Source organism: Ambystoma mexicanum, chromosome 3q, assembly GCF_040938575.1.
Source record: "Ambystoma mexicanum isolate Mex_15411 chromosome 3q, UKY_AmexF1_1, whole genome shotgun sequence".
Taxonomy (NCBI): Eukaryota; Metazoa; Chordata; class Amphibia; order Caudata; family Ambystomatidae; genus Ambystoma; species Ambystoma mexicanum.
This window is the reverse complement of record NC_090926.1, coordinates 445797171-445823033: the sequence shown is the minus strand read 5'-3', so window position 1 is coordinate 445823033 and position 25863 is coordinate 445797171.

Genomic DNA, 25863 nt, shown 5'->3' with positions numbered 1-25863 from the left:
CGTCGCGCCTTGAAACACTTGTGTATAGGCGCGTTACAAATGCCATATCATATCATATCATAACATACAAAACGCGCACAGAGTGCTATTCTCAAATCACCCCGAAAAAAGGCGTATCCCCATCATAAGGCATATGTGATACATGACGCAGAGTCAGAAACAAACATGTGTCAATATCACAGCCACACATTTATGAGATGTATTCATCTGACTGCAAACTGTATGGGTGCCATGCCCAGAAAGACAATATTCAACAGGCAAATAAAAATGCATACCATTTTTCTTCCAACAGGATTGCAAGACAACCAGGGAAATTATGCCAGTGATATTATGGCAAGGCCAACCAAAGCTACCTCTAACACCCTCAAAGAAGCCACTGTAACTGCACATCTTCCTCCACCCCTTTACCTTACAGAGTTTCCAGCTGGTGGAGGACCCTGGCAACAAAAAGCAATAGCCCCGTTTCATCCGAAGCCGCTGCTATCAGCAGCCTGTCACCCTCCCCCATAGAAGTCTTTGTACATTCCCAACAGTACAACCAGCATTTGTGCACCTTTACCTCTCGCCATCTCCCACCAGAACCATCGACTACCAGCTTGCACCTTTGGCTTGTGTTCCACCTTCCACCACCACCACCACCAGCCAGCCTGCACCCTTATCAACAATATCGCCTTTCACCAGTTTCCAGCTTCATACGCACAACATTAGTTCTGGCCTGCTCCTGGGTTACTTTGCCTGCAACTTCCCCTACTCCAAACCACCCCCCCTCCACTCGCAAACTCTCCACATTATCTGCTTGCGTTTTGCAGTGGCACAAGCACCGGGAGGTCAGCATCAGTGTTGCTGTCATTGATGATAACACTAAATATATTAGAGCAGGTGGGTGAGGATGCAGTTCCCCTGTTCCCTAGTTACACCTCCTCCCCTGTTCACTGTATAGAGGAGATGCCCTATTACACCCTGGTAGACAACTGGAACTAGCTCAACAGACCACACAAAACATTAAAGAACTTCAGATCCAACATATTCATGCATTGTGGGAAGCTGTGTACGGGATCTCATGCAAGGCAACTATGGAACTTAGTCAGTAGTGCCAACACCTGCCTGATGCCCCAGCTTTAAATTGAGTTTGGGCCTGAGGATGCTCATGTTTTCTGGGCCTTTTCATCTGGCAAGAAAGCCTTCAGAAGACCAGCTCCTACCTTGCCAACACGTCTGTGGCGTTGACTCAGTGAGTGAAACCTATGCAACCCCTAGAAGAAGCTCCCAAGAAGGAAGCTGCCATCTACCTTCTCAGCTCTCTGCAGTGTGCCCACCACAAGCACAAATAGGATGCCACAAGCACCCTCAAAAATATCATAGGGCACTTCTGAGATGTTGGTATTAGGGTTAAAGGTCGTGGGAGGGTAAGGAGATGAGGGTGGTCGGAGGACAAAAGTACTTTCCGTTAAGTGAACAAATACATATTAACATTAGAAATCTGATTATTGTGACCATTTCTGGTAGTGGCAAAGGTTGTGCTTTAGTGAAGAATTATAACTAAGTGAAATGTATACACACATGTGCTCCAATGAAATTACCAATGAGGTTTTGACAGGTTATGTGTCCATCCCTCACTTCACCACCACCAATCTGAGGTGGCATGTAGTGTGGGATGTTTTTACCCATGCATCCAAGCCCTACCATAAAACTGTGCATTACTGGCATTGAAAACATCATGATGGCCAGAACTCCCCAGAAAGTGCACAGGGAAACATGAAAAATAGGCTGCCACCCATTTTTGCCTAAGTTTGTGAGCACAGGAGGGCACTGCCTAAAACCACCATTGGGCTACACACACAGTAGCCTGAAACCATTGGGAATGGCAATGCTGATTGCCAAAAGCGACCCAGAGCTGTTGGGAATTCATTTTCTTGATGGCAAAAATTTGCTAAAATCATGGCTCCACAAGACCACTCTAAAGATTCAACCTTCTTGTGGGGTGTTCCACATCACCACTCTACTGTAAGGATTACCATCAAAACAATGTTAAGCAAGGATCATATATTATCAAGTAAAATCCCCTTTTTGAAATGGAGTTAATTCAAGAAAACTCCTAAAGAAATGGGTGCAGTACCGGCATTGGACACAAACTGGCGCTAGCGGTCTAAACACTGACAGGAGAACTGTCCTTCAGGAGTTGCAAAAGGATCCTGAGCCAGCTGGAAACTTCAAAGCCTTTTGGTTAATTAAAATTCTTAAACACCTGGGGCCTCATTACGACCCAGGCGGTAAGGGGTTTACGGCAGCGTAAACAGCGCCGACCCTTACCGCCTGAGTACGAGATCCCTTAGCGCCATGGCGGATTTAACACCTGCTTTTAGCAGGCGTTAAAATCCATGGCGCTAAGGGACCTTGATGTTAATTACGCCACCGTAATTTACGGTGGCGTAATTAACGCCTTCCCCACTCCCATTATGCCCTATGGGGCAAAAATTGGAATGGGGAAGGGTAAATGGGGATTGGGGACTTACCGCCCCGCCAAGGTCGGAATGGGGCGATATGTCCGCAATCCACCATGCCGGAGTTGGCAACTTAGCGCCATGGACCATGGTGCTAATAGCGCCATGGTCCTCCGCCAAGGTCGTAATGAGGCCCCTGGTGTTCCCAGAAGACAGGCTGATTCAATTAACAGTCGAAGAGGCTGGGAAACCTTCTCACCTCAGAAATCCACACAAGAAGGCAGGATATCACATGGCCCTGTTGATTGAGAGGGAGGGGTTTCTCCTCCAGCCTGCAGGACCCAACACAGTAGACACTTTCCATTGAATAGGATATGCTGATTAAGGTGTTTACTGTCAACACACTGCTCTGGGAGATGCCAGCAAAGAAGGCCATGTGACGATCTGACTCACCGAGCTTCTGGGGGCGGACCCAAACACTGAAGTGAAATGAATGGAAGGCAAATATATGTTTTATAAGAATACTGATAACTAATTGTAACCAGATGACAGAAATGTACAACTTTGGGATCTTTAAAATGACACATTCACTCCCAGTTCAAAACTAGGCTGGTCGCTCTGTGATGTTCTGAGGCAAAACCCTGCTAATTATTAATACTACAGACACTGTGCTTATGCTAGAGACACAGGAGGTCATTACAACCCTGCGTTAAGGGTTAACGACGGCGTTAACCCTTAACGCCGGATTCCCACTTTAACGCCTGCTTTTGGCAGGCGTTAAAGTCCATGGCGCTAACCCGCCATGGTGCTAATTACGCCGCCGTAATTTACGGCGGCGTAATTAGCGCCTTCCCCACTCCCATTATGCCCTATGGGGCAAAAATGGGAATGGGGAAAGGAAAATGGGAAATGGGGATTTACCGCCCCACTCACCTTGGAATGGGGCAGTAAATCCGCCATCCACCATGGTGTAAACATAGTTTACACCATGGTGGTAAAGTTGGTGCACTTAGCACCAAGGTTGTAATGACCTCCACAGTAAATTACTGGAATATGTGTAGAGAGATGGTGTACATCTGTGTAATTTTTGGTAAAAATCCAATATTGGAAAACCAACCAAAAAGCACAAAATGTTGTCATTTCTTAATCCAAGCTCTTAGAAACATCAAAGTTGGGACAGAGACTTCCTTATGTGATATATGATGTGTGTATGTAATGTCAACCACTTGTGTATCTGGGAAATATGTTTAGTTATGAAAATGATTTTCTAAAGCAAAAGCAAAGGGGCGTTTCTTCAATAGACTGTAAGACTCTGACTCACTCTGACACACTATCCCTTCTCAAATCACGTCAAAGAGAAATCCTTGACCTATGAAATCGTGAGTGGGTTGGGCATAGAAAGTTAGCATCCACACCCACTTTCTAAAGACATAAAAAGAGCCACTGGAAACTAGACAGGGACATTCATTTTACATTTCTGCGGAGCATTTTGACGGACGACTTCACATCCAGACCCCTGAACTCGAGATCCAGACTGACTCCAGATAGACTACAGAACTTTGAACCAAGAAGGCCTACTGCAAGCAAAAGTATTCTCAGCAGGCCTCAAAATCATTTGCAAATTATTCAAACAGCCGGACGGAGCTGTTTGATTCTGGCCTAGAACCCTGTGCCAGACCCAGAAAGCAGTGCTATATCCAGAATCCATTCGATCCAGACTAGCAGAACCAGAGATCCGTGCAGTGCCGAGTGCCAGACCAGACCGCTGTATCCAGAACCGCAGACCAGCCCCAGACCGCTGTGAGCAGAACCGGTGCCTGATTGACCCGCCGAGCAGAGAGAACCGCAGCTTAACCTATTGACCAGATCCGTGACGAAGCCATTCCGTTTAAATGTATAGTGTGAGTATCTCGCCAGAACTGTGCAGAACCAATCTCTTAGTTTAAAATAATCTAATTCAAACTATTTTAACCTATTGAGAACTGCATCATAGGAATCGTGTGTTCATTCTGTCATTTCAAAGCTGCAAAACTGTCATCTGTCATTCTGAGCTTGACTTTTATTTTGAGAATCTACCTTCACAAAATCGTCCGTATCTCTTGAACCGTTAGTGATAGAAGCGAGATTTAACTTTTGTTTTAAAGCTGAGATTCTAAGCTTTCCAACAATTTTGCTTCATTTCAGCCACGTGTAAAAATATTTGTCTTTTGCTTCCATTACGGAATTCCGTTTTCAACCTGATAACCATCCCTGAATCATTGATAGGGCTGGCCTGAACTGATTTAAAGTATCTCTCACTCACCCTGAAGCTCTAGAGGGAATTAAAAGCATTTTTAGCATAGTTTTCACTTCATTGCCACCACATTAAAGTATTTTGGCCCTGTGTTTAAAAATCATCCGTGGTGCTCTCAGCTTGCTGGGGGGGAATTGGAACTTTGTATTGCATTTTTATTGGTATTCTTGAAGACTGTGTGCTCTCCTTCCATTTCCTTATATTGCATAAAGGGGGGGAGTGAATTGTCAAAAGAAAAAGTGATCACATTATCTCTTGTTGAAATCATATCAAATTATTTCTGTGTTACATTCTGTCCCACCTTGCATTTCCTTGAACCGTATAAAGCATTCTCTGCTACCTTAGTCCTCTGTTCTTATTCATAAGTAACCAAGAACTGTGTTACTGTAGGATTACCTATTGCTGATTACTGCTCATATTCACAAGTGTGCTATCAATTATCAATTTATTTATAAAGGTGTGATATATATCTATTGTTTAATTTTTCAAATAAACCTTTTTAATTTGCAAAACAAACCTACTTCTTGGCTCAGTGGGATCAGGGGGATTCTAAGAGAGGGGTGTTATACAAGGGTTCATCATCCAGATTATAACTTGTCATAAAAATATATAAATAAGGGCTTCCCTTGAGCAATACCAGACAAGGCACTGCTTGACTGGAGTCATTAACAGTAGCCCCATTCTTCATCATCACCACAGTCATCAGAGTAATGGGTATCATAGGGATGTTCCTCCAAATACACATGCTGCGCAGCATACAGCACACACGGACTGTCTTGCCCACTTCCCCAGGGCTGTCCATCAGAGCTCTCCCTGTCTGGCAGGTGCACCGGAACCACATCTTTAGTAGCCCAAATGCATGCTGAATGCAGATCCTGACCCAGATGTGGGCATCAAGGTAAACTTGCGGCTAGGAGACATTAGCCATGGCATCTGTATATCGCTAGAGCCACCTGCAACATACCTGAGAATGTATGACGTAAGTAGTGTGATGTTCAGTGCTGGTCGTTCAAACTAGCATATGATGGCCTCTGCCTTTGTTCGCCTTCATATTGCTACAGTCACAATAGTGCCCATGAGGACAGTCAGCCTCATCAATCAAAGGAAATGTGTAATGGCCATCAAGCTGCATGTAATGGGATGAGACCTTGATTTACTCCCTTCAGTGCCCAAGATAACACATCCCCCATACGCTGTGAGTGTTATTGGCACTCTGCACAGAATGCTATAGCTCCATGTGTGTTTGGGACATTCTGAATGCCTTTTGAAATGCAAAATGGCACTTAGGAAATTCTGTGCATGAGGTGACAGGTTATCTACAGACCGGAGTACTAGACTATGGCGTGGTACCATTTTACACTAGGACTACCGCCAGTGGGAGTCAGGAATTACATAGCGAATGCCCAATATCTTCATTCCCAATAGTTTCTGGACCTTTTTTTCCATCATGAACAATGTGCGAATGGGCAAATAAGTGACGCCATGCAATAGTGACGCACAGGAGTGGAAGAAGGTGTGGTCTGTGTTATGAGTGCTTTAGCGGGCATGAGGATCATGCATAGGACAGGGTGTTTGCAAGCATGCATTGCACATGTATCACATTTGTGACAAACTTCTATCACAATGGCAACCCTCTCCATGTACCTGTATTTGCCGCTTCTGCTACATACCTGGGATTCGGGTCTGTTTTCCTCTGTATCTCAGAAGGGTCCTTCCACGTTGCATCATGACATCGTGGGTGGAAGGCAGGAAGCACTTCCACCTCTGCATCTGAACAGTGTTTGGTTGGTGTTGTTTGCTGTTCTGGAAAACGTTCTCCAATGCCTGGAGAGGCACTGATGCTGAATGGGTACAGTCCACAGCCGCCATCATGCTGTAACGTGGGAAATACCGTAGCAATGTCCCTTTGTGGCATTCACCTCAGCTGGGGTGGTGGGTAGTGAGATATGCAAGGGTATGCCGCAAGGGGGGGGGGCATCAAACACCTACCCTTACACCTCAGCATAACGTGCAGAATGTCCATGGTTTGCAGAACTGTGCCAGAGGTACACATGTGCAGAACCGATATCGCCTTAAGACAGTGGTGGGATGACAGTTCTCATATTGAGCTCACTCTGTAAGTCAGCCTGGATCGAGATCATCACGGCTGATATAGTCTGACTGTTAAGCATTAATTTGTGATAATCACCCATCTCTGAGTGCCCAGGGTGAGGGCCTTACTCAGGGAAGGAGCAGCCGCTGCGCCAGATGCCCCCCGCCCCCCACCTTTCCCCTGCTTGATTGCTTGCATAATGCTGCAGAATCTTGGAGTTTGCAACTGCTAGGAGCTGCAATGGTGGTTGCAAGTATTTTAGGGAAGCTGGGCAGCTGTATGCTTTACAAACCCTCTTGGGACCTATTGCGTGAACCTGCGGGGTCATGTTCTTCTCCTGGATGGTTTAGCCTTCATCTGTTAGCTTTCTTAGTGTCAACCCCACCTGCGTTTCTCCATTGGTCTGTTGACATGTCATAAACAGACTGTGACATGCCACACGGGAAGACCGCATTCATTTTGAATTGGTCTTGATTGCTACTATTTATAAATGGCACAGGCTGAATGCTAAACAGGAGAGTCGAGTTTAAATATTGCCTCCCGCATGCGATGCTGACACTGAAATGTGAACAGACCATGTTACAACCTTGTGACATTTAAAAGCACACTTTGGAATGATTTAAATTAATGCTTTTGTTTTTACAACGTGACTCTTGGGCCCTTTTCTCCAGTTAGAGGCTGCGAGTGCTGGGGGATTCATGGCTGGAAAACACGTTAAGTTAATGGTGTGTTATTCTTTAAATATCCTTTGCATTGCAGGGGGTGGCCATGTTATAAAGCTTCAGATTAACAGATGCAGCCGAGAATTTGGACACGTTTGGGCGCATTTGTATCTTCAAGCAACGCAAACTACCCGTGCAATCATTTTCACCCAGGCAGAGACGAAGATTTAGAAATTATTCTCCCATAGCTGCGGCATAATTAGCTCTAAATAAGATCAGAAAATTGCGCTCTCAGGACCACTGGCGGGCCTGGCGACTCCAGCTGCCTCTTATTTTGAAGGGTTTCGTTATGTCGCATGCGCTTTCATTATTCGTTTTTTTTTTTTTTTTTTTTTTTTTAACCTGCAAAGTGTTTTTCGAGTGTCTTGTGTGGAGAGTAAGCTCAGCCTGCGGCTTTTTAGACAAAATGAAATAATGCAGCGGTGTGTCTTCTTGTAACCCTCTGGGCCGCTGCTCTTACTCCCATCACGACTCGGCGCCTATCAAACGCGCAGTGTAGTGTGCGGCCTGCACTTTCGATGGGATAATTTCCCCCTTGATACTGAGGGATATAAAAGTCGATAGATCCACTTGCCAGACAAAAATTGCATAGAAAGGGAAATTGACCAGTCACCATTCAGACAAATGTGCCCCACAGTTTTATTTATTTATTTAGTATTTTTTTTACCCTTGGCGCGGCCATGAAATGGAGAATTTTATTACAGGTGAGTGCCTGAGAGAGATGGACCAAGCGAGGGAGGCCTGCCTGGGTTTGGGGATATTGATAAAGAATACACCCTGTTTTCCGTCCCCATCTTTTTTAGGATTACCCTTTTAATAGAGGACCATGCAGTGACATGACTTTAACTAATATTAGAAGTTGTCTTGAATACGCAGAGAACTCAATAAAGTCTGGAAGAGCTGCTAACAGTTGTAATTACTACCCTGCTTAGTGATAGGCTGCATAGGGATGAACATCTAAGCCATCTTTATTGACACACAGATGTGGGACCTTCAGCTTGCATTGCTTCTTGTCTTACGTTATTTGATTTATACCAAACAAGCGCTGCCATTTCCATGGTCTCCAGGCACACTGGCAGATCATGAAGAGAGTGGGTGGATTTGGCTATTTTGGAGAAGAGTAGCGCTGCACACTAGGTTCTGTCACCAAACCATGAATTTATCTCTTTTCGCCATGTATAGCGCCTGGAGGAGCTGGAGGAGCGTTGGAGCTGTGTCCCAGTAGCCACTTGGCACTAGAGAAGGGAGTGGTGGCTTATTTTGGCAGTGGATGGGGCCGGGGCAACAAGTGAGCGATTTTGTGGTTGCATCGTGGTGGAGCGACTGACACGAGATGCAGCTGATTGTCGGTACTCTGGAGTAATCAACGCACCTTGGTCATGTGAAGCAGGGGTGATGGCTGGTGCCCGGAGCTCTGAGCATGTCAGCGTTCAGTTCAGCAGTGATGATGTCATTGGTCATCGTGTGGTATCAGCGAGGGCCCGCTGAGTGAGAACGTTGGTACAAACGTTCCTGAAGCCTGAAGTTCTCAGGACTACGTCATGGCAAAGTGTGAGTTGTTTGGAAAAAAGGACCTTTCCAACGCGTCCCTCGTGCTGCAAGCGTCCTCTGAGCAAGTGATAATATGTTACAGCGTATTAAGAGGAATAAAAGCAGAGTGCTTACCATTGGGTCTTCAAGATTGAATGAAGAGTTGCAGAGCGTACTGAATGAGATTTTTTTTTTTGTAACGCTCTCTGCGGATTTTACAACGGTTCCATGGATGCAGGAGTAGTGCTGAGTTCATCACAGAGACCAATGTTGTTCATTTTTGGGAACAATGAGAGGAACGCGTTGCTGTGTCCTAAGGACCTTCAACGGCAGGTTTGGAGTATGGTGAAATGGAGCGTGCCACATCTTCAGAGAGTATTGACAATGTGATCTCAAGTACTGAAAACATTTTTTTTTTATATGTCGCTGGCCGCAGTGGAGACTGAACTGAAATTTGTAGGCCTAACGTGGTATCTTTATTATTAACACAATGTTGCAGCAGGGGTCACTGTTGTGTTGTCTGCTGTTATCAGGTATTGATACTGAGTTCTACCGTGGTTACTGTGTTGTTTGGCACAACTGCTTTTACTGGTAGTTGCTGTTTTGAGAGACTGCTGATCTTTTTGGTTTGGTGTTGTTACAGTGATGGTGCTGTGTGAGCAAAAACACATTTTGGGAAGTTAATATGCAGGTTGTGCTATAGGTTTTGGGAAGTGGTTCCCGGTTTAGGTAGTGCCTTATTATCTGGCATGTGATGGCTCTATGGGGGGCAGTTCTTGTGTTGGAGCCATATGGGGAGATGGTGCCGAGTTAAGTGACGTTTTGGTAGTGCCAATTTGTTTTTGGTGTTTGATGGTGCCAATGTGTTTTTGGCAAATGTTTGAGAATTGTGGGGACCTAATGCAACTAGAAGAAATGTCCAGTAATGTTTCAATTTGTACTTACCTGACCATTTTTCCACAGGTAATTTCCAACATGGACTCTGCAAGCATAAAATGTGTGGGACTTTTGTGTGGTGCAACCTAAATTCTGTTTACCATATTTTTTGTTGCTGAATTCGTCTAGTTGGTTTGGGTGGAGAATGTGTGTGGGTGGTGGTGTGAGTGATGGTGAGAACCTTGGTAATTTGGTAATATTTTTGTGTTTCTGGACCTACTGCATTTCGAGGAAATGTTCAGTCATGCTATGCTTTGCATTAACCTAACAATTCCTCCACAGGTACGTTAGAAATTGGATTCTGCAAACATTCCATTTTTGGGACTCTTTCATGGTGTAACTCAAATTCTATTTTCCTCGTTTTAATGCTGAATAAGTTCATTTGGTTTGGTTAGGGGAATGTGTGTGGGTGATGATGTAAGGTCAGTTGTGAGTATGTGGTTGTTCAGTCGTGAACATCTGGTTGCTGGTGTGAGCATTGGTTGCTCAATGGTGAGCATTTGGTCGCTCAGGTTTGGTGCCTAGAGTGGTGCCAATGCTAGTGTGGGTTGGAGGACCGGTTTTTAGTGTTGGTTCACTATTAGTGTCAATGTGATGGTATGTTGATACTGACATTTTGGTTGGTGCCAATGTTGGTGTTATGGGATACTGACATTTTTGTTGGTGTCCAAGAGGGTGTTTTGAGGACGCCCACAGTGGAGTTAAGATGTGTATGCTTTAAGCGGTTAGTGGGGGCTTAACCCTGTTGTTTTTGTTAGCACAACTTGTTGTTGGCGAATGATGATGCAGGGTTATTGTTGTGATGTGAGTTGGTAATGGTTGTGCATGGGATTGTGGGCTGGTTCCCTTTTAGCAAGTTCCATAAAAGGCCTGTTGTGGTACTGGTGATTGTTCTGGAAGTGGGTTAGCTGTTTGGTAGCTACATTAAGGATTTGGAGGGGAATAGCTTTATGCTTGGAGCGGTTGGCTGGATGGGTATTTAGAAGGATAGTGTTGTGGTCTATACATTGTTCAGTAACGACTGTGCCTTCTGTTTCTTCCTCTTATTGTATTGTTATGTAAGGGGGGAGATGTGTTGGGATTTACCTATTCTGGCTATGAAGCTATTTCCTGTATGTGTGGGTGTCAGAGCCCGGAGTGTTTGGTATGGAGTGTTGGCTGACTAGAATCATATGATGTAGGTGCTGTGCTCTAGAAAAGTCAGTTGGGAACTTAAGTTTGGCACAGGGGTACCGGTGGATGTTTCTCTCCCATAGACTTGTTTTATGTTTTACCTTACTTATCCCTGTCTACTTACCTGTAACCCAAATAACCTAGTAAGGACCACCTATACTATATATGACTCTTGAGTTATCTGTACAACTCCAACTTCCTTAAATGTAACTTTTGTGTTGAGGCTGCACAGAGATGTCATTTCACCAAAATGCCAGGGGTAGAGGAAGTGACATCACACGACCCTTGACCCTCAATGACATCACAGGAAGTGATCTCATTTGACCCCACCCCGAAGTGATATCGCGGGAAGCGATGGAACATGACCTTTCACCTGTTGACAAAACAGAAAGTGCCATCACACAGCATTGTACACTACGAAAAATATGGTTACGATATCACTATAATGTGATGTACATTTCATACAATAATGGATCGCCATATGTAATTACCAAATTACTGTGAATGCAAGCAGGCGTCCATTACCAAATGATAATGATGTGTTATTATATAGCACTTACGCTTAGGCGCTTTATATAGAAAAAATATACACCCAATATCACCCAGTTGGTACTCATTTATCGACCTCAAAAAGATGAAAGGATGAGTTGAGGCATTTAAGAACAGACTAAATCAGTGACTCACCCCCTGAAGTGTGCCTGAAATAAACCTTTAATGAGTCTAGCAATTATTGTATAGAATTCCAGAAAGATACATTATTTGGTATTCCTATTCTTTCTTATTTAGGGTCAGTGCTGAAAGTCTTAGACTTGTGTCACTCCTGTTTTTAATTGTCTTCTTTTTTTAAGGAGCCTGAGCAAGAAAGCCAACCACTCAAGAAGTAAAGAGCCACATGGTGCTGGCCACAGCCCAGGAGCTTGCAGTACAAAAAAGTTTTTTTAGAGGTCGCAAGGGAGATCACAGAGGTTGCAGTTGTGATCTCTGGCGACCCCTAAATGACGTCCCTGAGGCTGCAGATCGAAAGAACCCTGCCCTATCCCTGCTGTAAGATTTCTAGGTATGAGGTGTGGGAGACATGAACATCTCTGTATGCAGAGGTGCATCCTCATGCCTGTAGTGTAGGCGTGTATTGGCCTGGTGTGAGTATCTTAGCTATAATTAGAGGTACAGGGCTTTCATGTTTAAAGCAAGAGAAGAGGGTATTTTTTCAAGCAGTGTTTAAGAGGCTAGTTTGCATATGTGTGTGGTGAGAAGGTGGAGGGAAATTTAGGGTTAGTCAAAAGGTGTGGGAGTTCTTTAGGTTTAAGCAGGGCTTTAAATGTATTTTTCTTGCTTTCAGTTGTATCATGGGGAGAGGTGTTTGGCTTTAATGGTTGATGTGCGCAGATGTCCTGTGTTGAGGTTTAAATATTCTGGGAGACAGGGAATGAGTTTTTGCAGTGCCTTGATGTAATGTCTCCCAGTCCAGTCATTTTAGTTTCCCAGAGACTGCGCAATGAGTTGTGTGCACACGGGAGGGGTGTGACGAGAGAGGGCATGATGTTCCCTTAGGTTGTGACTGGGCATGAAAGTCAAACTATTGAGGAGTGTTATTTTCACTGCTTCATGAATGTAGGTTAAACGTTGATGCAGGTGTATTAGATAACTGAGCTATCATGCTTTTTGCACCTTAATGAGCACAATCATTTTATCATTGTTAATGGTCTCAGGAACCAGGCCAGTTCTGAAACTTTTTGAAAGCTCCATGCAAGATAACTTTGCTCCAGTTCACAACTGCTAAAGCTAGCCAGACTGGGGTTTCAACTGAAGTCTCCTGGCGAGAGAGATGTCAAGTGGCCAGTCAAATGGAGCCTCCACACCTTGTCTCCAGGCCACAGGAGGAAGTCAGTTTTCTCTCTAAGCAGTGACTGAAAACAAAAGCCCCTTTTTATTTAATGCTGTAGAATGTGTTCGGTATGGGAGATAGTGCATCCTGCAGTCCACAGAAAAGTGTCACATGATGCTATTGAAATAAATGCAATGGCCAGAGTACACTCCTCCAGCCGCTGTTAACCTCCCTGCCATTTTGCATCAGTCTGTACTCTCATAGCTTTGCTGGGAGACATTGGTCCTCACCTATGAAGGCAGGGCTAGGATGCGTTGCCACTGAGGTATGCAGCACTTCCATGGCAAACGCTGAATGACTCTTTGCTAGTGGACCTCCGACATTCCTTTGGTGGAATGCTAGGGTCTTACAGAGCTCTGCGTTTGCAACCTCATTCCATTTGAGGCTGGGTCCTGGGGATCTGGGCGACTCTACTGTCCCCTAAAGCATACATTAATTGTAGACTACCACTATCTGGTCTGCTGTCTTCTCTTCTCGAGGAAGAATACTTTCTCATGGTGCATTTACCGCAGTGATGTGTGCACCAGTGCAAGTCAGATTCTCCATATAATTAATGTAGATGTGCTCCCCTTAGGCTACATAATACATGGAACAGACAGCAGAAGGAACCTGCGTGCAGCTGTTGTTAACTTTGCGCTGGTTGTGAGTTTCAAAGCTTTAATGCATGAAGTTGCTGGAGGGTGAAAGCAACCGTGTGACCTAGAAGTAGAATGCACTGTAACGAGGAACTGATTGGCAGGTGTACATGGATTGGAGATAAAGACAGCATGGTGGCCGGATGGCTCCTGCACATTGGGATACCAGAGAGGCCAGGGTTTGCTCCAGTCTGAGTCAAAATGCCTTACAATCCAAAGGTATTGGAGAAGGAAGCAGTGCAAGAGGAGCAATGACTTGCTGCCTGCAAAGAAGAGGCTGAGCGTGGTCCACACACAGCAAGACAGCTCAGAGAGTTAAGCACTTGCTTCTGAGTGCAACCTGCAATCAGAGGTTTCAATGTCAATTGGGCTATTTAGTCCTACATTCCTGGGAGCTTGACACATTGAGTACCATTCCAATGATATAATAATGGTTTCATATGTTTACATCTACTCCATTTATTGTGATGCCGTGATCATGGTAGAAGTGCTGTTCAAGACTGCATTTTCATCGCTATGTTTTCATACATATATATATATATATATATATATATATATATATATATATATATATATATATATATGGAAAAACAAGGAAAGGTGCGCACTCCAATTCTCCGCATGACCTTCCAGGCCACTGGTGTACTCCTCCGACCGGTTTCTGTGCCAATACACGTCAACAGGGAGGCTGGGTGGACTTGCAGCTCACCGCAGGTGCAGGTGATAAAAATCTGCTGCAAGGGCTACTGGTAGATGTAGTCATCTGGTCAGCAGAGAAAACGCTCACGCCCAATCCCACAGTGGAGAAAGGGGGTGAGTGTGGCCTCAAGTGAGGCACTCCAAAGCCAGGCATATATAACCCTGGTGCGGCACCTTGTCAGGTCTTGAGGATTCCACCCCTCAAGTTCCTGCGAAAAATGGAAAAACAAGGAAAGGTGCGCACTCCAATTCTCTGCATGACCTTCCAGGCCACTGGTGTACTCCTCTGACTGGTTTCTGTGCCAATACACGTCATCAGGGAGGCTGGGTGGACTTGCAGCTCGCCGCAGGTGCAGGTGACAAGAATCTGCTGCAAGGGCTACTGGTAGATGTAGTCATCTGGTCAGCAGAGAAAACGCTCATGCCCAATCCCACAGTGGAGAAAGGGGGGGAGTGTAGCCTCAAGTGAGGCACTCCAAAGCCGGGCATATATAACCCTGGTGCGGCACCTTGTCTGGTCTTGAGGATTCCACCCCTCAAGGTCCTGCGAAAAATGGAAAAACAAGGAAAGGTGCGCACTCCAATTCTCCGCATGACCTTCCAGGCCACTGGTGTACTCCTCCGACCGGTTTCTGTGCCAATACACGTCATCAGGGAGGCTGGGTGGACTTGCAGCTCATCGCAGGTGCAGGTGATAAAAATCTGCTGCAAGGGCTACTGGTAGATGTAGTCATCTGGTCAGCAGAGAAAACGCTCACGCCCAATCCCACAGTGGAGAAAGGGGGGGAGTGTAGCCTCAAGTGAGGCACTCCAAAGCCAGGCATATATAACCCTGGTGCGGCACCTTGTCAGGTCTTGAGGATTCCGCCCCTCAAGGTCCTGCGAAAAATGGAAAAACAAGGAAAGGTGTGCACTCCAGTTCTCCGCATGACCTTCCAGGCCACTGGTGTACTCCTCCGACTGGTTTCTGTGCCAATACACGTCATCAGGGAGGCTGGGTGGACTTGCAGCTCACCGCAGGTGCAGGTGATAAAAATCTGCTGCAAGGGCTACTGGTAGATGTAGTCATCTGGTCAGCAGAGAAAACGCTCACGCCCAATCCCACAGTGGAGAAAGGGGGGGAGTGTGGCCTCAAGTGAGGCACTCCAAAGCCGGGCATATATAACCCTGGTGCGGCACCTTGTCAGGTCTTGAGGATTCCACCCCTCAAGGTCCTGCGAAAAATGGAAAAACAAGGAAAGGTGCGCACTCCAATTCTCTGCATGACCTTCCAGGCCATTGGTGTACTCCTCCTCCGACCGGTTTCTGTGCCAATACACGTCATCAGGAAGGCTGGGTGGACTTGCTAGCTATGTGCTCTCCTTGCAGGAAAAATACTTTTTAACAAAGTCTTTGCTCACACATCACACCCAGTAAACCCTATTGACCAATCCCTTGCTCAACCTCAAAAATCTAGGATGTAATACCCGCTGTCTGTTGACAAATCGTAAAATCTGAGCGTGTGGAATTAAAATTTAAATAGTGTGCCCCATTTCCCCTTTAAGGGTGGCGGCTCTGAAGAGACCCTTTTTTTGTTTTTTTTGTAGATGCTTCAGAAACACCTTTTATTTTGTATTTTTTTTGTTTTTTGTTTTCCTATTTTCCTCCAAAAATCTTCACATTAGCTTCTCCAAAGCAACCCTTATGTTCCAAAACAGCACGGCATTTCCCATAAAAGACAAAGACATGCCATCTTCTTTAAAGTAATCAACATTACCAGAGTCAATGTTGTCATGTTGCAAAAGAACATGCCAGCTCTAGTCATAAAAGCAAACAAGCCTCGGTTGATTAAACACCTAGCAACATTTTGCTGAGGACAAAAAACAGAACTATTGTCCCATATTGCCATAGGTATCAAAACAGAAAAAAATATCTTGGCATTTAGAAGTAGTTTCATTACTGCCTGAACCGAGTTTTGCAGATCTTCCAACAAAGTAGGGACACTGACATAACCCAAATACAAAGCACCACAGTGCAGGACAACCACACGTGGAATGTTAACCCTAGCCATATCTTGACAAACGTCTACTATTGCTTGCAAATTTAAACCAGGAACAGTGCTCCACAAAACCTCCACTCCTTTTACATCAAATTTGTTTCCCACGTTCCTACATTTTGCATACTGGTCCAAACCATTCACAGACATATCTCCAAGCACTAACACACTGACTTTCTCCACCTCTGCCATCTTCACTACACACAGCCTCTCTCAATACAAAGCAGATCCTCAACACCCCATTGGCTAATCCCTACAGTCCTCTTTCCATGCTGCATTTGCTGAATAACCCCGGATGTGGCATGTCCTGTCCGTAAACAGCCACGGTATCCACAGAGCGTGTAACACTGGGATAGCCCTTCTACCCTTTCGACTTCACTCTCTGAACCATTCTTTCATTTGCTACTGTTAAGCTGTCACACAACCATCTACCAATCACATCCAAGAACTCTACATCTATCTCTATCATCACAATTCAGCACTTTAGATGTACTGTTGATCACTCTGAGTACAATTAAGCTGTGACTGCAAAGCACCTACAGCAACTACTAGTAAACTCTCCAACATTTCAACTTGCAGATTCATGCACATACATATGCATGAACACAAACTACAGGTATGAATATTTTCCACATAATACATGTACATCTCTTGTATAAATGCATATAAACAGAATAACTGCCACTTACCCTGTGCAACCTGTAAAACAAGCTTACTGTCATTTCTCCCATCTGCTATCATCAAGGGTCACTGGCAAAGTTGTCTGCTCTCCACATTTTTATTTACCCATATTATTAACTGCAATGTGCAAACTGTCGTTTTTTTCATTCATTCTATCATTTATGTAACCACTACCACCTACTTATCCACATTTCAACCATAATAGCATTTAATGCATTATAGTGCATAAGATGTACATACAATTTCCTTTCTATACATTCTACATATTTAACATGCATTCTATCATTTCAACTTCCTTTACCAATGATTAATATAGTTATCAGACACAACATACACATCTATCTAACAAAGTGTAATTTCACTTTAAAAGATGGGAGAAATAACAGTATAATTATTGAAAAGGGCTTTCTAGTGTGTTATAAAGTGACAAGCAGCCAGGATGAGTACATGCATCTGTATTTATGAACACAGATAGCCAATATCATTTGAAAGGCTCCAAGCTGAAACAACACCACTGCCTCTACAACTCTTCTTCCAATCTAGACAGATCTCTCATTCCAGCTGGTTGCCTATTCCGTTCTAGAATTTACAACAGCATTCAACTATGCACAGATGCTGGCATGTCTATCACATCGTCTACAACTATGTACAGTGCTGTAAAGCAAGACATACAACATTTCCCCCTTCTCTTCAGTCTGCAACACAAGCACCAGATCCTCCCTTGCAACCCTTACTTTATTTCAGACTCTCCCATCTCCAAGCACCACAGAATCACCCAGCACTTTGGTAATCACCTACTGAGTAATCAGCTGCTGACCCCGTCAAATCCTTCTGCTTAATTGCCCACACCTTCACAAATGCATACAATGCATACTTTTCCATATAGCTCCTGCTATTTACCCTGTATAAATAGCAAACAAAGCATACGATTATATCTTCTATCTCCTACCATCCAATAACTGCCTTAAGAAGCCAAGTGTGCTCTGTGCACTTACTATTGTACTCAATTCTAAAGCACATTCAACTAACAGATTCTAAAAGAAATATACAGAATGCACATAGGCAAAGGAAAGTGCATGTACATGCTATGCACAGTTATCAGAAAGCACTATTACTGCAAAAACAAAGAAATCCATGTCTACATTAACAACAGTGCTATTAACACACATATTTACTAACTTCTTCCTTTCACAATGGTAGTGAAGACCACTACCCTGAAAATCAGCAGCGTCTGAAGGACGAACGAGAACTCAGAAGAAACCTACTTTTCCATCCAAAAAAGTAAATGCAATGCTTCCATAATGTTCTAACTGTTACTCAAATACTGTAGAATTCTAGTATTCTAGAACAAACAATTGTATTAACCCCGCAACATTAGATCCGGTTGTCGGGGAGAAGCTGGATCCCCCCCCCCCAGGGCAGTGGGGGGCCAGCAGCCATACCCTCACCAGCTATGGGAGGCCCCAACACCTCCCATATGGCCCCCAGAAATGCAACAGAGTCCCAAGCAGGCAGCAGCATGTTTTCAAACTGCATTTATTTCTAGGCAAAGAAAAGAAAAAAAAACACACAAAGCATCATGCACACCGCGAATTCAGGCGCCGTCTCCCCCGGGGCTGTCTTGCAAGTAAGTTTTATAATCACACTGCAGGCTGACCTCACAGAATTGGATCAGCTCCCAGAAACCTATCTCCTCCTGCTATTGGCTGCAAAGTGGTGGGTTACATATGTAGCCCTTATAGAGAGCCTGATAATTGGATATTAACCTCCTGCGTCAGTGGGTTCATTTAGCTGTGCCAGCCCCCATTACCTAATTCTAATCTTGTTGCAATGTGACTTTGTTCCCATAACTTTTAGCTGAACAAGCAGTTCGCACCTGGGCTCTGGCTTGTTACAAGTTATGTTTCAATGGGCCTCATTACGACCCAGGCGGTAAGGGGTTAACGGCAGCGTTAACAGCGCCGACCCTTACCGCCTGATTACGAGGTCCCTTAGCGCCATGGCGCTTTTAACACCTGCTTGCAGGTGTTAAAATCCATGGCGCTAAGGGACCATGGAGTTAATTACGCCACCGTCGGAATGGGGCGGTAAATCCGCCAACCACCATGGCGTAAACGTAGTTTACGCCATGGTGGTAAAGTCACGGCCCAGGCGGTAACTTACCGCCTGGGTCGTAATGAGGCCCAATGTTGTGCGTGTCCTTGAGAAAATGTCTTTCTTTCCCAGAAAGAAAAAAAAGCACACTGGGTTGCCGTGATTTATTCGCATTTGTGGATAATTAAAAAACGTCTGTCTGCAGAAAGCAATTTTATCTTGAATTTGCGGCCTTGGCAGTTCGAATGTTTTGCGAGGAGTGTTGATAAGGCTCCCGCAGCCAGTGTTCAGTGAGTGAAATGAACTTAGCTGTAATTTTCCTGAAACATAGCTTTACACTGTGCATTTAGACCATGTTAATTCCTATAGGCATTTGCAAGCCTTTAAACAGGGATTTTTGTGTTTGTAGATTCTGATATTGCAGCATTGATTCTAATGTAGCATAGAAGTTGCACTGTTGGTGAAGTGGGTGTGTTTCAGCATATTTGTCACCCATGGGTGCGCTGGGGCCTGGTTCAAATGATAAGTGCGCTCCTTGTTCTTCCTGCTGTTCTTTTATGTATGCGCTTGGGGTGCGGGGGCATGGATTTGGTCTCGATTTTCCCTCTTCACGGTATTAGTGCTTCCCCTCACCAGCTCCATACTTTGTATTATAATCTGAACATCAGAATAGTAACACACAAATACAAGAATAGCCTTCCCAACCTGATGTAGCAGCCCATTGCACAATCACACACCTCTACATACATCCTTACCATCATACTCAGACGCTCATGCATAAAGCACACATACACTGCACAAGATCCCAACACACACTTTCTTTTTTTCTCCAACAGACTCCAAAGAATGCCTACCAAAAACCAACTCTGTAGAAAGCAATACAAAAGTAAAGAAAATCAAACTAAAACTCTCCAAAAAAGCATCCACCTCTAGCAGAATTTGTACAAAAAGTTCAAACAAAACAGCTAATACAGTCATTAAGCGAAACAAAACAAGCTTCCAGTACAGAAACTTTGCCTCCTCTTTCAAATTGTAAAACAAAACAGAATTGTAAAACAAAACAGAAAGTGATTAACAAGAGTGCAGCTACCACTAGTGCTAACACTGCACCTATAAATCTTGAGGTAGCGGCAAGTAAGCATGCCAAAATAATTATTTTACAAAAAATGTTCTGCCACAGAGTCCTTCAGAACCTTATAAAAACAGGAGAGAAATCACGCACACCCCCTAAAACCTGCAGTAGAAAATTAATCATACAAGCTCTCATAGACAGTGCAATCCTTCTCAAAAGAAAAGTATTTATTTTAGTTTTAAACAGAATGAAACCGCTAACAAAACTAAGTACTAAACTACAAAAAAGACTTCTCAATAAACGGCATATCAACAAATATACCTCACAAACATCTGTGGAGGTGAATGGAGTCACACCAAGAGCACAGAAGCATATTTCAATGAAGAAGTATACAAAAAAAGCAAATAAACTCAATTGCCATTCATAGCAGTGGATGAGGGTATGAAAAACATAATAATACCATTATGGAACAAGAAACGCTGCTCACAAAAATATCCTCAAAAAACTAAGTATCAACTGTCCATTCTACAGAACCAATACATCCAGTCTATAAATGGCCGTGCACATCAATGTGTAACATTGCCAAAAAATCTTTCAAATCTTTATGCCAGTTCCTCAATCATTATGTGACAAGCAAAGATAAATTCAAAATGAAACTACTACAAAAAATGGACTCCCGTGCAGTGGGCAAATACCCAGGACTACAAGGACATTCATGAGCCTGCATTTCTGGACTTATTTGCAAAAGCACCTTCCATCATATCAAAATGATATCAACACATCATTCAACTATAAGATATCTGGTCCATTAACTGTACTATGCCAAAAGTCCTGCTTTAGCACTAGCAAATTTAAATAACTCTCTTCTACATGGTTCTGCCAAACAACCACTCGAAGAAATAGAGCATATCCAGAAAAAATATTTTGGAACTGAAAGCCACTTGCAATAGGTTTACAAACCGACTAGCAACAACTGTACAGATGGCAACCTTCTATTACACACATACAAAAAAGAAATACTAAAGTTTAAAAGTACATCTGATGCAGTACCAAACCATTTGTGTGTGTGTTGCCTCAGGACTTTTTATAAAAATAGCACAAAAACTGTAGACATAACGTACACAGTAGAAGACAATGAAGATTCCAAATGGTTCCAATTAACTCTCCATCTTATAGAAGAAAACAAATATGAGATTACTGACCACTTTATACTTTGCAGTTAGTGCACTGCAAAACTTGACAACAACCAAACACCTTCACGTGCTATCACAATTAACTTGGAATTATTCCCATTACCAAAACCCCTGCAACAACTCAACTTATATGAGAGCATCATAATTCAAACTGTGCACCCATTTCAAGCAATAATACACCTTCACCAAAACAAAAATAAACAGCAAAACTACATTCCTCTGAATTAGTGAAAGGCATGTGTGGCAAAGTAGTTAATTTGCCATTAGATCTCAAAGAAAATGCACACACTCTGGGAGTGCAACGTCCAAAAGATCAATCTTTAATTATCTTAGTAAATGGCGTACCTACAAAAGACCAAAAAAAATGGCAACAACTCGTGGACTTACATAAAGTTAGACAAGCCCTGCAATATCTAAAAGACAACAATGAATACTACAGAGAAATGAATGTTGAAGAAAACCTGAGGGAAACCTCTGAAACAATACGGAAACTGGTCAATTTCAACTTCTAGATCCTGCTACGGAATCCAATATTTTAGACCATTATACAATTCATCCATTACACTCTAAAGACACCATAGACGATGCACTGGAAACGTACCAAATGCGACAAGCCAAAGGATCTCCAATCAGCATATGGGAAAACACTATAGAAGCATTTCCTCTACTCTTTCCTACTGGAAATGGAGGAAGGTATGTGGTTGAACTTAGAAGTGTGCCTAATAGCATGCCTTGTCTGAATTTAGAAGTGTGCCTAATAGCGTGCCTTGGTTGAATTTAAAAGCGTGCCTAATAGCGTGCCCTGGTTGACTTTAACCTATTAGCATGCCTTGGTTGAATTTAGAAGCGTCCCTAACATCCTCGCTGTACAAAGTTGAATTTGGTTGCCTAATATCGACTCTATGCAAAGTTGAATTTGGTTGCCTACTATCCTCTCTGTGCAAAGTTGAATTTAGAAGTGTGCCTATTAGCGTGCCTTGGTTGAATTTAGAAGCGTCCTCTAATATGCTATCTGTGCAAAATTGAATTTAGAAGTGTGCCAGATAGCATGCCCTAATTGACTATGCAAGTGCGCCTAATAGCGTGCCTTGCTTGAAATTAGAAGTGTGCCTAATAGCGTGCTGTGGTTGAATTTGAAGTGTGCCTCCTCGCAGTGCAAAATTGAATTTGGTTGCCTAATATCATCCCTGTGCAAAGTTGAATCTGGTTGCCCAATATCCTGTCTCTGCACAGTTGAATTTGGTTGCCTAATATCCTTGCTGTGCAAAGTTAGTAACCTCGCCTCGGTTACTAACCATGAGTGCACCCAATCCGCCAAGGTCTGCTGGAAACGACCCCCGTGCACCGCCCCCCATCCTGACAGCCCTACCTCCCATCCGCCCTCCCCACATCATCCCACCCTCCACGACATTCCCTACCCATCCCCTTTCCAAACACCAAGCCAGAGGGGCACAATGGACAGCCAACCACCCTAAAACCACTTCTCCTCCGAAGCCCTCCACGGATCAGCCTACTATGATCATACCCGCTCCCCTCACTAGCTTCCCAGGCACACCCTGCCCAGCAATCATGCACCCCCCACTCTTCCCATCAACCCCCACCATCAAGCCACCCCGACCACACTCCTTCCCCTCCCTAAAAACTGCATGCCTAGCCCTAGCAAGAACAGAAGCCTCAATCCTCTCCCCCTCTGACCCCCCTGCCCTCACATACACACCAATCGCAACAAAGACACTAAAGAGGAAACGTACCTGGTCCCCCTCAATCTCTCAGCACTCATCACCTCCCCTGTCTCGACCCACCACCTCATCCCCCCGATCACCACCGTCCCCTATGCCTCACCCTGCCTGAAACCCCTCTCCCTTGATTTCTCACCGACCACAACTAAATCTCCTAACCCCCCCACACCCCACCTTCAAATCCCCCGTGCCAAACCCAATCAACCCAACACATGCGTCCATCCACCCCCACCCGAAACCCACCAACTTTTCTGCTCGCCCACTCTTCCCATCGGCCATCAACCACCCTACCCCTCTTGCTCTCCAGTTTCCACCCTCTCCCCCTACACCCCCATCTCTGCAGCTCCGACAACAACCTCATCTACCGAAGTGAATTGCATCCTATTTAATGCCCGATCTGTAGCAAAAAACAGACACATCATTTTTGACCTCCTCACCTTTGACAAACCAGACCTGGTCTTCATCACCGAAACCTGGTTCTCAGACGACTTCGCCCCTATCGCCAATGAAGACTTCCCCCCGACTACTCCTTCATCCTACATAACCGTCCCTCTAGAGAAGGAGGAATAGCATTCTCCTTCAAGTCTCACTTCCACGCCTCAATCATCGACAAGCAACCTTCCATTCCTTCCTGCGAATCACTCCTCATTAAACTATCCCTTTCCCTGTCGTTCTCCCACAGCTTCCTAATAATCTACATACCCCATGGCTATGATAGAAAATTCTCAAACAGCCTCTGCGACTCTATTGCCACCCTCCAACTAAACCATCCCAACCTCACCCTTCTAGGAGATTTCAACAAATGGCTGGAGAACTTCACAAAATCATCACCGAATTCACCAAACCATCATGCACCACCACCATCCTGACCCCATTAAAAACGCTGTGCGACTCACTCTCTCTCCACTTTTACACCACAGCTCTCAAAAGAACAAACTCTCTAACCAACAAACTAGCTCTCTTACACCCACGGGCAACCCACCCCACATACCGGCCAACCCCCCGCCTGCGACCACTACCCAACCAACAGTCGACTCCTTTAGTCCAATATCACCTGACCAATTTCTCAAACTTCTCTCTGCCCACAAACCATCCGGCTCTCTGCTAGATCCTTGTCCGGCCACAACCCTCAAAGAAATGTTTGCTTCCACCTGCGCAGGAGAACACGCAAGAACCATCATAAATGACTCCCTTTCCTCAGGAATTTTTCCCGTCGCATTCAAAACGGTTCATGTCAAACCTCTAATAAAAAAACCTTCCCTCGACCCTCTTGAGCCCAAAAACTAACCCCATCTCAAACACCAGGCACGCACAATGAAATCAGGAACCCACTTTCAAAATATGTCAGATAAGGAATTACTACAAAAAGTGTAAGAAAAAGATGAGATTTCACAGTCAAGCATTACAAATCTTTTAGCAAACATGTGTGGTACAAAAGAATACTGGTTCAGAGATATACGCTGTATGATAAGAAACCTTGCCCCACCCACTTGGTTTGTGACATTAAGTTGTGCAGAATATGCATGGGAAGATTTATACAATTTCCTATGCATAGCAAACAAAAACAAAACAAACATAGATTCAAAAACACCAGAACTCTGCTCTCTAGATCCTGTATATGTATTAAGATATTTCCATCATCGCTTCATTGCTATGCTACACTTCATTTGAAATAAAACTGTCCCTCCCCTCGGAGAAGTGCAACACTTCTTTTGGAGAAAAGAATACCAAGCCAGAGGAGCACCACACATTCACATGCATTTGTGGATTAAAGATGCTCCTAAATATGGTCAGAACAGTGATGCCACTCTTTTGCAGTTCACCCAAAAATATGTCACTTGTGAAATCCCTTCACAACAGCACATAGTGACCTTCATGCACAAATTTTACAATTTCAAATGCACAAATGGGGGAACTCGGGGGCTGCACACATCTCTTAATTGCGCCACAATTGTATTTCAAAGTTTTGGACACTTAGTCATAAAATAGAATTTTTTTTATTTATTGATGGCCCTTATTGATTACACGTGTTTCGGCACACTGCTAGTGCCTTCCTCAGATCAGGGCAATGTCTGTTTACCATCCACTGATTTAACCGCTACAAATAACGTGATTGGTGGCTGAGTCCGCGCGTGATGCAGTAATATTGAACTTGTCAGAAAACGTTTGGAGTCTGATGGGACTCAGCCACACGTGTAATCAATAAGGGCCATCAATAAATAAAAAATTTTCTATTTTATGACTAAGTGTCCAAAACTTTGAAATACAATTGTGGCGCAATTAAGAGATGTGTGCAGCCCCCGAGTTCTTTTTACAATCGGAGTGGGGGAACTCTTTGTCTCCGGTTTTCCTGCACACACCATTGCGACACCACCGAATTTGGTGCATAGATCTTAAGTCGCGGAGGTCTAAGAGTGATTTACCCCAAAAAGTTCCCTACAACAAATTACACAAATGGGGGAATATTGTCCTTACAAATATACAAACAAAGGGAAATACTACATGAAATGCCGCTTTGGTTTCCCTAGACCAGTTTCAACAACAGGTCAAGTAAAGAACTTCTGTTAGACATAGGGCTTCATTACGAGGTTGGAGGTAATGGAAAAACGATGGTGGTAAGAGATTACCAGCACTGCATACCAC